At 46.2% G+C, this 15,335-nt stretch overlaps 1 protein-coding gene and 1 long non-coding RNA gene across 2 annotated transcripts in view; both read left to right on the top strand.

Moving 5' to 3' along the window:
- LOC311440622 overlaps nt 1-1,775 on the top strand; it is a 28,251-nt gene extending 26,476 nt beyond the window's left edge. Inside the window, exon 2 of the long non-coding RNA XR_014695490.1 lies at nt 5-1,775. This is a non-coding gene — a long non-coding RNA (uncharacterized lncRNA). The remainder of the gene's footprint in view (nt 1-4) is intronic.
- Nucleotides 1-15,335, top strand: part of LSAMP (limbic system associated membrane protein) — an 879,058-nt gene that overhangs the window by 501,844 nt on the left and 361,879 nt on the right. The gene's annotated exons all lie outside the window — the stretch shown is intronic.

The following is a 15,335-nucleotide window of genomic DNA, read 5'->3' as shown; positions in this document are numbered from 1 at the left end:
TCAGGTAAGTGGCCCTTCCTGTTTTTATAAGACTGGTGAACAATCAGCAAACCTCAGCTCTCGAAGGTACTCTTTGTGGTATGGCTTCTTTCTAAGCACCTTGAAGTATTTTCCTCATCTGAGTTCGTACAGCGCCTCAGCAGGAGGTTTGAGGTAGATGAACTGGGATTTAACCTTAACCAAACAATAATTCCTCTTCTTTGATTTCTACGGTTTAGACCAGCCTTGCTGAGGTGCCCAAAAATAAGGAGCTAAAGGTACAGCGGCGGGAGAGATTGTGCATGGATCTGCAGCCGCTAGGTACAAAAACATGAAAGGCTGTTAACACAGTGGGAGGCAGGCTGTGCAGAGCTCTTCCAAGCATCGGGTCATCTTACACAGGTGCACTGGCTGTTGCATATTCTGATCCCTTTTGCATTATTCTTGGTGGGCGCCTGTCAGAGGAATGCTGTGGAGGCGTATGTGTGCACTGGAGCTCAAGTGCTTGAAGTGGTTTGTAGACGTTTCTAAATCTGGCAGGGTTGATTGCTACCAGCAAATACCCAATGATCTGCTGCTGCCGCTTCTCCTGGGAAGGAGGTATTACACAGTAGTGCCAAATGGGACCAGAACTGGTTTGGTTAGGCCCTCAGGACCATGTAATTGACTGTAATAGTTGTGAAGATCCTAAGTCATGTACTTTTAGGTGATTTTTTGGTGTTGGGAATCTGGAGTGTTCTTTTTTCAGCCCTTCTATAGCATGAAGGTGCTTAAAATGATTAATATGAAACAGCGACACTATATTTATTTTCAGGAACATATAAGAAGGGTCATTAAGGAAAACAAAATAATGCAGCAAGTTGTGATAAAATCATGATAAAGCAGTTCCAGTCGTTGAGGAGAACACTTGGCATATAATGAGACTGATTTTACTTCAAATGCAGGGCATTTCCATGGGATGAAAAAAAAAACAACCAACAATCTGATATTGAGCTTCTCAAATGCAGAGAACCTCAGTTCCCTGAAATACAGGAGAATTATAAAGCCCTCTGATTTGTTGCATGATAGTTTTTGGTGCTCTTGGCAGTTATTTTCTGATGTGACTAAGCTATTGTCTCAAATGAGTTATCTGGACGCGGCTTTTGAGTGTTACCAAGAAATGGAAGTCTGGAACACATTAAATATCAATATTAATTAATGAGTCTTGGACACATACAGGAAATTGCCTTAAACCTCCAACCTTCTGAAAATATCTTCAAGTGGGATTACTGACATAAAGGATTTGATCTAATTATCAGTGCTAATTTCCTTTATGATGGTGGTAGCAACACTGTTGTTAAAAAGGCGCAGTCAAGATTAGTCACCTACAGTATTATGTTAATCCCTTATCTGTATTACTAATATTTTAAATCTCTCCGAAATTATCACCACCAGTGCTGCTGCACAGTTTATTCAGCGTAGGCAATTAGGTGGCTCAATTTTCTCATGCCGATGTGCTGGTTTGGGGGCTTTATTTCTTGAAGCTTTCTTCTCCGGAAATCGGCGTTATTGGTTACACTTTTCCAGCCTTTGTGTGATTTGAAATGCTAGCTGTACACTATAAGGGTAGGAGGCAGGTAGATAGATTGAAATGATTTAGCAAGATTATGTGTTCTTCCCTCTGGCTTAGCCATTAGAGGTAAGCAAACTCTGTGAAATAAACAAAATCCAAGAAAATGGTGATGAGGGGGAAGGAGAATAATGATTAAAAAAAAAAAAAAAAGGCATCCGTGTGAAGATACAGCACCTTCATCTCACCAATGTGATTTTTTTTTGAGGCATGCGTGAAATAAGCAGTTGTGTTGGGGCCTGGGAGCTCAAAGCCTGGCACTTTTTATCAGGATGGAGCGAGGAGGTCTTGCGGAGGTGGTGGGAGCTGTGTTCTCCCCAAGCACTGTGTAGTGTTGGGAAGGAGAGACTGGCTCTCCTAGCTTCCTAGGGAGCAGTTACTCCTAGGCTGTCAGTCACCATGTCCTAACAGGCCAAATTCTCTGAGAAAAGAAAGCTCCTGAGCTCCTGGATGCTCTTTGAGCCCCACTATCTGCCAAAAGAACATGTAGTCTCAGGAAAGCTCCTGAAGGAATGGACCAGCTCAGTCTCCTCTTGAGCCTTCAGCCTTGGGAACAGAGAAAACCCAGCTGACAACCTGCCGCCTCCACGGCTGACACAGAGAAATGCTACCTATCTGTGCAGTTCATTATCTGCTGCTTGGATCTTAGTGAGTAAAGTTGCTGCTGAAGAAATCCCATAGTCACCAGTGTCATAACAGACAGCACAACATGCTATCAGCCCTTAAATGTCCAACTCATCAACACAAATTGGTTCTTCTGAACAGCAATCGCATGCAGAGATCAGGTTTCCCTTGACAATCCTTTTTTTCTCTTCTGTCCTGGTTTTCTTTCTCGTACGCTTTGAATGATCAAGTGATCTCTTCTTACACAGATCTTCGAGTATTTTAATTGGCACACAGTCCTCATTTGGAAACAAATGTCTTGTATTGGTGCTTTGATTTGTTTCTAATGCTGTTTATTGACAACTGTTTCTGGGTAACGATCTAAACCTCTGCAGTGCTTTTATATAAGCACACGGTGCTTTGATAGGGAATAGCGGGCTGGGACAGGGCAGCTGGCAGGCTTTGATTCAGCCATCGTGCCTACAGGTACAGGACCTATCACCTGCTCCTGAGCAGACAGCAATTAAAAAAGTACCACTTTTTAGAGAGCTGTCTCATGGCTGAGCGTCACAACAATTGAGCAATAAAGGGCAAGGCAGGAGATAAATGTGAGAAAACCTGGCAAGTTCCTGCGTGACAGTGACACCCATTCATAGTTCTGCAAATTGGCAAATAAAGGTGATAATAACAATAATAATAATAATAATAATATAAAAAAAGAACAAAGACGGTGAATCACAAAATGCACTTGATTTTGGAAATTGCTAATTGCCTCTGCCTTTCTAATGCTCTGGAGCAGATTTCATAAGAGTAATAAACCTTGGGTAATGTGGTACCTCTCCCCTGTAAACGTCGATCTTTGCCGAGCAGAGCAGCAATATTATTGTAGGTAGGAATCTTTATGTGGAATGTATTAATGAATCTTTTACATGTTAAAAGAGGGGAGGGAGGAAGGGAGAGCCGCTTCCAGCGCCACAGTTGCTATGTGCAGCTGAACAGGACGCTAAGTTTCGAAGGAAATTCGGTCTGTGGAAAATGATAAAGGATGCAAATGTGTGCAGCTGTCCTCTGTGACTTGGAGAAAGAAAGAATGAACTTAATGGGAGTAATCCTGAATGTTCACATCTGCTTGCATACAGATACGTATCCTTGCAAGTTCATAGGTGTACACAAACGTGTATCTGCATCCATTTCACTCTGTGGCAGGAGGAGAGCCAAGGGGTGAGGAAGGAGGCCTCTGTAGCTTACTCCTGATTTATACATCCAGAAAGCTGGGTTTGTTAAAGATCACCCAAGCAGGCGAATAGGACTGACCTTTTGAATGCTCACCCCTACACAGCATGGACTGAGATGTATTACTGGGATCTCTGCATGCCAGCCAGTGAGAACAGCGTAATCCTAGGTAACGTGAGGGAAGGGTGAAGGGTTGGCCCAGGATTCCCGCACAGACCTCTCTTCCCTTGCCCTCCAAAGGCCCCAGAATGAAATAAACCTCATCTCTTCCTCCTAAAAAATTCACTGTGTTGGAAAACAACTCCACTGATCTACCTATGTTTTGAGAACTTCACAGGGAAAAACAGTTAGAGCTACTACTTTTTATTTATTTAGTCTTTTTTAAATGAAAGCGCAGCTCTCCGGGAGTTGTTTGGCACTTCCTTTAAAAACCTGACGCCCTCTTCTGATGTTTCTAACTCATCATTGACTCACTCCTCGAGTTGTCTTTTTGCCTTTTCAAAATCAGTCCCGTACTGCTGGAATTCAGCAGTCTCTTTCAAAGAAACCAGATTTGAGGCTTCTAAGACAAGCCGCTTTTGTGATAGGGCGTTGCTAAGAATCACTGAAAGCGCTTTCCAAATGTTGTACAGCATCTATATGTTTTGCTGAGCCCCATCTTACAGAAATGGCTTGCCTGAATCTCCCTACAAAACGCTCCTGGTGGATTCAGGCAGGCTTCTTTCTGGCTGCAGGCAGTGTAAGCTTCTGAAGCGGAAACCACCTTGCCTGAGAAGAGGAGAGGTATAAAGGAGCGCCCAGGCTCTCTTTCAGCATCAACATGGCTGAGACTACCATTTTCTTTTCAGAGAACAGTAAGTCCTATTTCTCATTGCCTAAATAGCACCAGTCACACTCTTCCTCTGGCGTGTGCTGGCTGTCTTGCCCATGGGTAGCTGTCCCAGAAGGGTTACAGCAGCCCTGACATTTACCCAAAAAGCTGACGGGGAGGGAGGGAGGCCCTGCTCACAGCTGCAGCAGCAGAGAGATTCGTGTCGTGCGTGGTCTGTCCGTCAGCAGGACTAGTTGTTTGTCCATCTGCCCAGCCAGGTTGTTGCTTTTCTCCTCTGGAACCCCTCCTGTTTCTGACCTGGCTGCTTTGCTGGTCCCTCAGCAAGCCCCTGGCTAGCAGGTGTCGAGCCTAGTGAAGCGGGCAGCTTGGGAGCCTGCCACCGCCGGTCTGTAAATCAGTTTGTGCTGTGCAGCAAGGCTCTGGCTTAACGATGAGTCAGAAGAAAAATGTTATTAATATTTAATGCGCAAGCTGAATGTCTGGCGTGCTGTTATTAGTTACACATCATGAGGGGTGCAGTATCGGCTACCAGTCAATGCAGGTCGCTTCCTCCAATGTTCTCATTCTGCAGACTTAATTCGTACTGTATTTTTCCATTCACTGAGACAAATATCTGCTCCATTTAAAGGGGCTTTGTCAAAATCTTCTAGCTAAATCTTTAAATTGGTGTGCCTAGCTTTCAAGACCCCTTTCTGTGAGGCGTTTGATTACTTCTGAAAGCAATTCTTCCAGCGCTAGGGCTTCAAAGGGGTTCTGCGCCGCACCTCAGCCCCGAGACCTCACGTGGGAGAAAGCACCTCAGGGGTGAGCCAGAGGAAGTGCAGAATTGAAATCTGAGATCTCGGCTTGCATCTGTTCTTGGCGAACAACCTACTTGCATATGCTTCAAGTGCAGCATCCAGGCCAAGGCTGTCCCGTTTGGCCAGCAGCAGCGTTCTCCTGGTGAAGAGGGCATTGACACAGCTCTCGTCTTCAGTACAATGAGGTTTCATCTCTGAGCAGAAGCAGGGCAAGAGCAGGAGTCCAGTGATTTAATAATAAGAGTATCTCCTATTTCTTGTTTTTGTTAACCTGCTGATAGGCTACATGCTATGTGGGGGGAAAAGAAAGAGAAGGAAAGGAAAAACGGGCACTGTATTACCTGAAAAGGGCACGTGATTTACAAGTAAATGATCTTGCTCTTCCTGGTTATTTAATGCTGCTTGGGAGCATTTGCAGCTTCAGGGGTGGATTGGCTTCTTGTGACAGCAGTAAGTGACACTGAGACTTCGAGGGGCCCCTTCTGATTTCACGCTGTTTTCATGCAGAAGCCCGTCCTTCGCTTTCAGAGTGTTCCCCCTGATTCCCAGCAGCACGGCTTATATTAGATTCAGAGCTCATGAGCTTCTGCGTCATTCATTCCTCTTGCACTAAATTGACCAACTCTTGAAGTCCTACTTGCGTGGAACCAGCACCAATAAGAAGATGAAATGAAGCAAAACAATTGTATTTATAAAGCATGTCTCTTCTTGTGGCATTTAGGGGGAGGCATGTACAGTTCTCTCTATTCTATTTACAAGATACACCCGACTCCTGTTCATCTTAGAAAAAAACAATGACAAGAAAAGCAACAAAGCTGTACACAGGTAATAACACTTCTGGAGTGGCTGCTGGGGGAGAAAAAAAGAAAAAGTATAGCTCCCAACAGCAGCAGTTGCTTTTCTTTCTCCGTATTAACCCATTCTCCTCCAAACACCTGTATTTTCTTGTGCCCAGCTGCTTCTACTTTTATCCTGGAGTAGTTCTTCAAGGCACTTCACTGGGGCCATCTCCCATTGATCAAACTGGGGTCAGAGTTACTGTAGGACTCCTCTCTCAGCTGTGGTGATCATCGCCTGCACTTCACATGGGAAAATAAAAGTTATCTTTGTAAGTCAAGACTACTAGAATGAGAGTGAGGTATTTGACCTGAAAAATCTTATTTTAAGACTATTCAGTCTCTGCTTTACCAGCCTATTTTGGCCACATATCATATTATTAACAGATTAAAAGTTCGGCTCCACGGTGTCATAATTTTGTTATTTTTAAATTTTAGCAAGCGTGCTGGAAATACATTAAGGATTATAAATGTCTGTACACAGCCATTTTTCCCATAAAAAAATAAACAAAAGCAATTTTGGTGCAGTAGACCAAAACCAACCCAATAAAATCATTGTGTGAGGTAGCAGGGAGGGGATGGATAGGCACAGAGCGTGTTTTGAATGGATTTATTAATGTTATTATTAATATTCTTTAAAATTACCTACTTCTATAAAGTTGCAGTGACATAATCCTTCAGACTGTGACCTGGTGCCCACTGGTGTCGGTGGTAACTGTCAGTAGATTAACTATTTAAAAAAGTAGAGAGACTTAAAAATACAGTAATTATTCTCTCAATTGAATAAAAGTAAAATGTTCTTTCGCATTGGAATTAAGGTCATGGTAGTTAAAGATCCTGGAGCATTTTTACCCACTTCAGAGTATTAGTCTGGGGAGCGAGGCAGAATTCCAGTTAGGAATAATTGCATTTATTCGTGCTGTGTTCTTTTTTTCTTTTTCGTTTTTCCTTCGACTTTGTACCCCCCTGTGGAGATCCCTGGCCTTCCTACCCCTGCAAATCAGCAGTGTTTCTGGTAAATGGAAGTGGTTTGTTTGTGGAGTTTGCAAAGCGTTCAGTAATTCATTGGGAAGAAGCATTAATAACCGGCTATAATGTCGGTGCTAATAAGTTATGTGCATATTTTTATTTTTTTTTTAAATCAAAATCAGAGTATAAAGATTTTGCTGTGAATTGTAAAATTAGCCAAAGCCGCCTGGCATATCGCTGCTGCACTTTTTCTCTTCCACATGACATATTCTTAACTAAGTCAATCATTTACATGGGCTTTAAATTTAATTTAAATGTAATGAATTTAAATTGGGCTTTGCTCTATTTCAAGGTTGTTGGGTTACTTTTCCGTAAGTTAACATTCAGCACGAGAGATTCAACTCGAGGATTTGGGTTTCAGCTGCTCTCCCTCGCTCTCCTACCCCCTCCTCCGTTTCTCTCTCTTCCCCATCTTCCCAAATCAAATCCAGCCCCGCTGCCTTGTGGCCCACAAAGCATGTGTGGGAAGGAGAACGGGGGCAATAGAGTTGCAAGCTGCACGTGTTAGGACTGTGAGGATTACGGGTTGGAGGCAGCAACAGAAAAGCATTGCAAGAAAACGAAGCAGATCCATTTTCAGGAGGAACCGTGCGATTCTCTCTGCACATTAGCGCCTATCTCAGTAATCATTCTCTTCCTGGATCGGGAGCCCTCTTAATCCTCCACCCCATCGCCCTCCTCCATCAAATCTCCAATACTTCTGAAACAAATCAAATCAAGAGTTAACCTTTCAACCGTGAAACATTCCTTTGCTATGGTACGTGTGTCCCCTGTTAATCACTGTGCTGCAAAAACACGCAGCGGAGAGTAAGCACTCCGTCAGCGGCACTGGACTTGTGCATTTTCTACGTTTGCCCTTGCATGCCTTGTAAAAATCTCTTAAGCACATCTCAGAGGAGTCTTGTGATGCCTTTTCCCAAGCATTGAGTTGGGGAGATACTGGTCTGTGATGGACCTGACATAGAAGAGGTTCTGGAAAGCCCTGGGTTGTCTTCCCATGTGTAATGGGTAGCCACTATCTTCCAACAGGGAACAGTACATCTGTGGGGTGTGTTGATGTTGTGCTGCTGGTTCATTTAAGCAAGGGGTTCTTTATTTCACTTTAAAAGGAGAGCTTGCTCAAAAGAGATACGATGAGCAATGTAGGGAGGGAAGTTCTAGGCAAAGAGAAGACAAAGCAGGAGGACTTGTATTTGAAATAACTCAAGAGGCGAGAGACGGGGCAGTTTTGCATACCTTGTGGGCTGTGCTTCCCAGAGCCTGATCCCGGCACTTTTCTTGAAGGCGTGGAACATGTAAATGGGGTACCTTGAATATTTTGCTCATATCTTTAAATTCTTAATGTTTTCTTAGTCATTTCTGCAATATCCCATCTTCCTAATGAGACTTGTTTCCACACCTGTCTCTCTGTTGCTCACCATGCCATCTGATGGGGAAGGTTGTCCACATTGCACTTCATAATGTCCCCTCTGTGGATTTGCTTCTGTCTGTTTCTTTTTCCTCCTGTGTCAGTTTAACGTTGTCACATTTCCCTTCCCCTAATCGACATTGGTATTAATTGTTACCATTCTGTTTTCCCTCATCTGAATGTCTTCACCCTGAAGTAAGGTCAGCGGACCTGTGAATATGGCAGGATGTTCAGTCTCCGTTCATCTCCAGCTAAGAAGTGGGGTGCTACTGCCCCACGGCTCGCTCTTAGCTCTATTAGCTCTGGCTGCAGGCTCACCACGGGTTAACAGCATGCTGGTTGCGAAGCCCAGAAAAAATATAGCGGTTCAATAGTAATGAAGTAACAATGTACTAACATAGCAAAAAATGGAGTGAAAATTACAGCATAGCTGATTCATCACTGTGTTATTCTACTTAAACCAGTAGTGAATCAGAGCCAGCAACTTGGGAGAGGTTGTTAGAGTCTTTATGAAGTTTAAAGCCATTTACCAGTATGCAGTCAAATTCATTTTGTTTCATTATGGCTATGATAACCTTACGTATTTGGGGACAGTGACTAAATTTTGTTCTGTTTTGGGTCTGTGTATTGTTTTGTCTCTTGAAGGACAAAGCTGCGGCTGAGGTTTCTCTGTGTTCTTGCCATACAAAAAGTATTTGAGAGAGATGTCACCAATAAGAGCCTAGCTGTAAGCCTGTAGCAAAGCAGTTGTAGCATCGTAGGGTATGCATAGTAACAATTAAAAGCAGTTTATCACTCCTGTGCACTTGTAAATACAGCTAGCCTTTCTACTTAGCATTATTCTTGCCTTATAATTAGACATACTTAGAGTCGTCTTGATCTAATATTTTTGAGAGTTAGGTAAATAATTTATAGGGTACTCTTCACAAATGGATACAATGTGAATTCAGAGCTAATCTGCTCCTCTGGAGGTACATAAAATTATCAAGCTTATACAAGAGCAAGCTAATTAGGAAGCAATCATCATCAACAACAGCTGTTCTTAGCTCACTGAAGGGCGGAGGCTTCCCCAACACTGTCCACTCATCCATTTCCTCTCCCCAGCTTTCCACGAGACAAAAGCATCTCCAGAGCTACTCCCATGCAACAGTTCCTGCCAGTGGCCCCCAGCTCAGTGCAAGCAGGGAATTTGTTTCTACAGCGTGTTATTGCCATCTCACTGAGGACGGAAACATATCTGGGTCAGGGTTGGAAGGGGAAGGGTGGGCGATGTGTCCAAAAGTGTGTTGTAGTCCACCACCCCAAAAATGATGGGGGCAGGTACACGTTGACCAGAACGTTTTGTTGTTGTGGTTTGATTTTTACGTACATTTATATTAATAGAGTCATTCAGGTTGGAAAAGATGTCTATGATTAGATTACCTAGTCCAGCCTTTAACCTAGCACTGACGAGTCCACCACTCAACCATACTGCTAAGTTCTCCATCTACACACTTCTTGAAGATCTCCAGGGATGGTGACTCAACCACTTCCCTGGGCAGCTCTGTATGGTGAGGCGGTGAGATGTTGGCAACAGGGTTGGAGGCACATCCATTTGTTGAGAGAGGTGCCTGTGAAGGTGGTAGACTTCTCACAACAAGAAACAGCCAGTTGGTTAGCAGAGAGAGAGGCCAAAGAGAATGGTCAGGAGGCCTTCCCCGTTCCTGGCCTCCCCCTGCCTTCCACCTTCTCGGGATGAGATGGAAGCTCCATCACAACAGGGTACTGCCCGCTTCAGCTTCCCTCTGTAGGCCCTGATAAAAGTCACATCTGAAGAAGAGACAGATGTTACATTGCCATATTCAGCATGGTTTTCATCAAGCACGCGAGGAGATTCAGCTCTCCCATGGACCCGCGGGTGGCAGGAGAGGAGACTAGGTTTGGGGAGAGGAAATATGGGTTTCAGAAGAGGAATTCAGGGTTGGCAAAGCCTGCGACAGCTTTATAGATTAAACTGCTGCCAGATGTTAATTGTTTTCTGTGTAGTTTTCAATTGATCTGTAATTTGACTGTAGATTCCAGGCTTTTATAATAAATTGTGTACAAAGCTAGCCACTTAAGGAGATAATAAAGACTCAAAGGCAGACAGAGCCATAAATTTGGACTTATCCAAGAGTAAGAGATGAGTTAGGGCCTCTTCGGCGGTGCTTTTTTCCTTCTCCTTCCTGCTTTTTTTTGTGTAGAGGAGCACGAGGGAACTGGAGTTTCTGTGCTCTGGAGACAGGAGGGAAGCAGAAGGTCGAATCCCAGCCATGCTGCAGACACGTTCCTTACGGTGGGTGATGCCTCGGCATCCTTTTAACCTGGCAGATTAAAACTATGTGCTCTGATGGCCCAGGAGCCTTTTCACTGATCAGACGTCCTCTCTGTCTTTGCTCATTTATGCACATCCACACTCACTGGAGCGTGTGTCCATCCACTCTTCTGGCTTCTCGCTGCGACAGCTGTTGGCTTCACTTACCATGGTGGAAGCCTGCTGGAAGGCAGTAACCTGCAGACTTTGGGTTATGTGCGGTGTCTTGCAGTTAGTTTCAGAGGTGTTACGACTGCCTGTGTACAGATACTTCTCTCTCCATCCCTGGCAGCTCCCGGAAAGCTTCTTTTTTTTTTCTCTCTGCCAAAATGCTCTGAGTAAATCGGTGGCTTCTGCTGCGTTCTTGCAGGAAAACAAAGCGATATGTGGATTACACAGTGAGTGGTGTCAAGGGTGCACGCAGAACTACACGAACAGTGTGTGTCGTGTCAAACCTGCGAAGGGGAATATTGAACAGGGTCACAACTGGGCCGCCGTGAGTGAGCTCGGCTCCACTCCTGGGCTCAGCACTGGTGTGAGAGCCCCGAGTACCAGCCGGCATTGTTCTGATGGCTTCAGCAAAGCTAAACTGATTTGTATCACCTGATTGCACGGCCCTTTCCCATCGGTTTTGTGAAGGCTGACAGTGCGATAACATAATTTGCAAAATGCTGAGGAGAGCCGCTGTGCTGCCGGACAGTTCAAGGGACTCTGCAGGAGGCGAGAGCCATGAACATCCTGAAATGCTGGAAACAAAAAGTATCTCGTTTTCATCATCCTTGCAGTGGGGCATCTCTGCAGCAAGCTCTGTGTGTGCATGCCTGTCTGCATAGCTTTCCTGCCCTGTGCCTGTAGCACCCTCTGAGCGCAGGATGCCAGCCAGCCGCTGGCTCATAATTTGGTGTGGACTATCTGTCGCATGGGATTAGCTTTTCGGCTGTAGTTTGCTCTGACAAGCTTTCCTTTTGAAGGCATAGAATTGGAGCTGAATGCATGCAAAGCAGTATCGAGCAGGGTGACAGGCTCTTTTGTGCGTGTACCTGGAGTTGTGCCTTTTACTCTGCGATGCTGAGTACGAAATCCCGAGGGAGATCGCCTTAGGAAAATGGATTTGGAGGTTCTCCCTTCAGGTGCATGAAAAGTCATAACACTGGACTTCTTCTCATCTGCTGAAGGTGCAGCTGAGAAAACCAAGCAGCAAAAACAGTATTGAAGGCCTGATCTAGGGGAGTGGTCAGGGCTGGGAGAGCCTAGTGTGGAAAAGCATCCTTTAATTTATTCTTGCCTTCCTTTTTGTGGAGGTAGCAAGTTGCAGCAGAGGAATCTCTTAGCTCTGATTTTCCTTTTCATTTTTTTCCCCCTTCTCTCTGTTGTGCTCCCTTCCTTCAGGGCACCATGCGTGCCCTGTATTGAAGTATTGAAGGCCTGATCTAGGGGAGTGGTCAGGGCTGGGAGAGCCTAGTGTGGAAAAGCATCCTTTAATTTATTCTTGCCTTCCTTTTTGTGGAGGTAGCAAGTTGCAGCAGAGGAATCTCTTAGCTCTGATTTTCCTTTTCATTTTTTTCCCCCTTCTCTCTGTTGTGCTCCCTTCCTTCAGGGCACCATGCCCTCCTCACCACGCTCTGCTACCTGAAGCTCGGTGAGTTCCCAGCCGCAGAGGGAGCGATTGCCCTGGAGAGAGGGTCGGGCTGCTAGCTGGAGTGAGAAGGGGTGGCGTGTCATTACTTCCTCCTGCCTCGGCAGGAAAATCCGAGAGAGAAATCAGACCTCAAGGACGTCTCTCCTCCCACTTTGGAATCGCTCAGCCAGCTGGAGAGGAGCATGAAATACGTCCAGTACCCATTCGGGGAGGCTCAGAGACGAGGCCCCTTCCCTGCGGCGGAGATGCCTCTTGCTCTCTAATCAGCTCTTCTCCCAGAGGCATCGCACAGGCCGTGCTGTCACTGGGCAGCTTGCCCTTCCCCACACCCTGCTTTAATTAAACAACCCAATCTTTGCAGCGACCCTACGCCGTGATGGCTGCTGCAGGACCTGCGGTGCCCGGACAGGCATAATTACTCACTTCGGAGGCGCTGTGCTCGGCCATTCAAGTGACAACCCCATCATCCCCCTGCTTTGCAGCTTCCAGCGCCTTTTCTCCTGCCGTGCCAGATCCAACCTCCAGCAGGTGGGACTTGCCCCGGGCTCTCCTGCCTGGCTCGAGGCACTAAGTCTTGCACGGGGCAGAAGGGGCAGCATCAGGGTTTGGCTCTCCCCTTGTCCAGGAGGCCTCGCACGAAGAGGTTGAACGGCTGGGCTGTGTGTCTGTGTACACGTTAGTTTATTCTGCACCGTAGCTCAAGGGCATTTGAAGGACTCCCTGGAAAGTGGGAGAAAGAGAAGGGCCTTACAGGTGGGAGGAGGAGGAGCTGCCAGTCCCTGCTGTCACTGGAGATCCTCTGATCCTTGCTGGCTTCCTCCCCGCTTCCCCCTGGCACTGGGGGGGGAACGTGCCAGGGAGGGGGAAAAACTCGTCTCTTTAATCCCGAGAGTTGAAAAGGCGTAAATAAATAAATAAATAAGCCCGTTCCCTTAATATGCCAGGCTGAATCGCTGTGAAGGGAAAATGAAAGGGGGGAATGAGAAAATCATACAGTTTGTCCTGTGCAGCAAGGATGTGTCATCACACCCAGGCTTCTAGGTGGTAGGTTTGCACACGAAATGCCCTTATTTACTCTCCCACGCTTTGCTAAAGTGTTTGTATTCTGCAGAGTTGAAGCATTTTTTATTTTTTTTTTTATTTTTTAAAAAAAGAGTTTTCTTCTCCTGAGTGCTCTGTAGATGGCAGCGATGCGTCCTTCTCCAGGAACAGGAGCTGAGATGCTAAAGTGGAGTAGCAATGCCATCTGCTGGCAAAGTCAGGTGTTTCTTTTGGTGTTTTTTTTCTGTCTTGAAAGCAGCAGAAGAGCTCAAACTGCTGCATCTCGGGTGTTTGGGTGGTGGAGTGTGTAAAGTAGGGTTTCTAATTTGTGTTGGTTTGCTTCTCTGGGCAGCCTGTGCCAGGGCCTCACTGCCCCCATAGTGAAGAATTTCTTCCTAATGTCTGATCTAAATCTCCCCTGGTTTCATTTAAAGCCATTCCCCCTTGTCCTATCCCTACACCCCCTGACCAAGAGTCCCTCCCCAGCTTTCCTGTAGGCCCCCTTTAGGCACTGGAAGGCCGCTGTAAGGTCTCCCAGGAGCCTTCTCTTCTCCAGGCTGAACAACCCCAACTCCCCCAGCCTGTCCTCACAGGAGAGGTGTTCCAGCCTGTGCGTGATCTGGTCCCAGCAGTGCTGACCTTCTTGCTGCCCTGGTTGCAGAAGGTAAGAGAGGCTCATCCCTGCTCTTCTCACTCCAGAAAAATAATGGCTTAGTCAATGTCCTTTCTCACAGTCTCCTGTAAGTCTTCTCTAACGCTGAAGAGGGAAGAGAGGTGAGGGCAGCAGCCAGCTTGGCACAGTTAGGAGTGAAACTCTGAGCTATCCTTGCACACTGGTACTCAAATAGCTCCAGGCCTTGCTCAGTGAAAGCTGAAGGCATCACAATCCCCTTTTCCTCTCTTCTTATGAGCTCTTTGCACTGACTATGGATGATTGCACTGGAGGGGCAGGTGTTTGATCCTGGGCTGGAAATAAGTGGGGTCCATGAGGCACGTCAGGGTGCGTTCAGGCTCCTTCTTCAGAGCTTCAAAAATGATGGGAGGGCGAGGTGGAAGGATGAAGGGGAAGGATTGTTTACTTTCATTGCAAATGCTCTTTGTGAAGACCACCAGTGAGAAAGTGATGAAACTTTGCAGAGAAAGGCCTCGCAGCTTCCAGAGGGAATTTTTAGTGTAGGGAAGACAAGGAAACAACAAAGACTGAATCGTGTGCTGAAAACAAAAAGCAACATTTGTCTCTGCTCTTCCTCTCATGTTTTTCACTCTGCTTTTCACAGATGTTTTCCAATACTCTTAGTTTGTTGTTTGGTTTTGTTTTCTTTTGTTCCACATGCAAAATTTTCCACCTTTCCCAGATACAGGATTTTTGCCTTCTGGCTGTTGCTCCTCAGCAGCCAGCGTGCCCATGTAGAGGCCACCACCACAGACTGGGAGACTGGGAGGGGAGGATGTGGAAAAGGAGCCAGAAGCACTGAGGAATGGCCACACTCAGCTCGAGCAGGGCAGGGCAGCATGCGTGGAGCACCTGGAGCTGGTGAATCACGGCTGCAAGTGCACAGACCCCGTAGGTGAGAGCTTTCTGGTGGAGAGACCCGTTCTGCATCTGGTTGTAAATGTAGCTGTTTCACAGCGATAGCTGAATTTTCTTTGCCTAGCAGAGAGAATAAAGCTCACGCGCTTTCACTCTTGACAACGTCACGTTACGATGCAGGAGGCTGCACAATGCTTCCCCAGTGCCTATTTGTTGTGTAGAGCCATTTAAAGGATCCTCTTGAATGTGAGTAACAGTAGCAGCGTCTGAAGCCATTCCTGCTCCCTGTGCTGCAGCCAACAGAGAGCAGCATAGCTGCACGCCTGCTCTGTCCTCAGCCCAACCAGGCAGTGCTTTCTGTGCTGCTTATCCACTTGCTACTGGTTTTCCCCAACCATGCTCCTGTCTGGGGGTGCCAGTGAGGTCCCAGCACTGCACCCAGCCTCTCCTCTGTGCCACAAGG

Source organism: Aythya ferina (assembly GCF_964211825.1).
Source record: "Aythya ferina genome assembly, chromosome: 1".
NCBI lineage: Eukaryota > Metazoa > Chordata > Aves > Anseriformes > Anatidae > Aythya > Aythya ferina.
The sequence above is the reverse complement of the archived record's forward strand: the minus strand, read 5'-3'. Positions and strand labels throughout refer to the sequence as shown.